Source organism: Microtus oregoni, unplaced genomic scaffold, assembly GCF_018167655.1.
Source record: "Microtus oregoni isolate MIOR12 unplaced genomic scaffold, Mior012 000073F_000, whole genome shotgun sequence".
Classification (NCBI taxonomy): Eukaryota; Metazoa; Chordata; class Mammalia; order Rodentia; family Cricetidae; genus Microtus; species Microtus oregoni.
Genome location: NW_024543980.1, coordinates 1,276,114 through 1,277,490, shown reverse-complemented (window position 1 = coordinate 1,277,490; position 1,377 = coordinate 1,276,114). Strand labels below are relative to the sequence as shown.

Below are 1,377 nucleotides of genomic sequence, written 5' to 3'. Positions count from 1 at the left end.
CAAAGTGCATACAGAGGTTACAACAATTTTAAAGACAAAAAAATCGTCCTATTTTGTGGTCCCAACAACAAACTCAAAAGTCTATGACAAATAGGGGCTCCGATGAGCTGTTTTATAAATACTTTAGATTAGGTACAGTTATACAGAAAGTCGAGTTCACTTAAAATCTTCAAATAAAAGTTCCTGTTATTCCTCAAATGGTGCTTGTTGTGGTTTAACATTTCTGTTAGATGCATGCGTTGAATTACTTGTTATCCAAGCGTAGCAGGTGCTCCTTACCATTTACCGTCAAGGACTTTAACTGCCCATCTTATTCAACTTCTACTCTTTCTTGACCATTCTCCATAATTCTCTTTGTAGTGATTTTTTTGCCGTTAACTATCTTAGTAGAAGTTGATATTGATTTGAAGTTGCCCATTCCGCTGCCGCCAAATGATGCTGAAGAGAATGAAGTGAGACCCCAGTGTCCTAGTGGCCTGAAAGAACTGAATCCTGTGTCAAAAGCAGGAAATCCACCTCCGAAGGAAGGAAATCCACTGAAGGCAGAGAAAAACGAGCCTGTACCTCGGCTTCTATTTCCTCGGGAAGCCCTTCAGCTCCCAAAAAAGTCATCAAATGGTTCTTCAAAGAAGTCAAATGAAAATGGGTCCCTTCCACCAAAAAATTCCCTGAAGACATCATCTGGATTCCGGAATGTGAAGCCAAACTCAAATGGACTGTCCAAATGACTTCCATCTCCTCCTCCACTATTTAATCCTTCTTTGCCATATTTGTCATAGATGTCCCGCTTTTTTGCATCCAATAACACCTCATATGCCTCAGCTTCTTGTTTGAATTTCCACTCTGCTTCTTCTTTATTTTTGTCCGGATGCCATTTAAGTGCCTGTTTCCCATACGCCTTTTTTAATGTCCTCAGGTGAGGCATGTCTCTGCATGCCCAGAACTTCATAGTAATCCACCATGTTTTAACAGATTGTTGGAACAAATCCGAGGGCGCAGAGGCCGGCGAGGGGAGGGGAAGTCGGGCGGCTGGTTTTCTCGTGGCTGTGGCACAGTTGCGCTGGTGGCAGTAAAAGTTTATTTTCTTGACTTCAGTGCAAAGATGCTACAGGACATTGCATTGGCCAATATGAGTTGGTTAAGTGAGCAGAGAGATGCACTATCAGTTTCTATTTTCTTCCTTCCTGAAAAAATATTGTCATTGCTAGAAATAAAGTTATGTTGGTTACTTTTCTCATCTTTGTAACCAAATACCCACCAAGAATCTGCCTATAGAAAAAAGAAAAGATTTCTTCTAGTTTAAAGTATCATGGCAAGGAAGGCATTGTGGTAGTAGACAGCTGAAGTAGCAGGCTTGAGTGTGAGGCTACTGTTCAC

General features: G+C 41.2%; 1 pseudogene; it reads right to left on the bottom strand.

Moving 5' to 3' along the window:
• Positions 1–244: 244 nt before the first annotated feature.
• Positions 245–962, bottom strand: LOC121441043 (annotated as a pseudogene).
• Between the last annotated feature and the right edge of the window lie 415 nt (positions 963–1,377).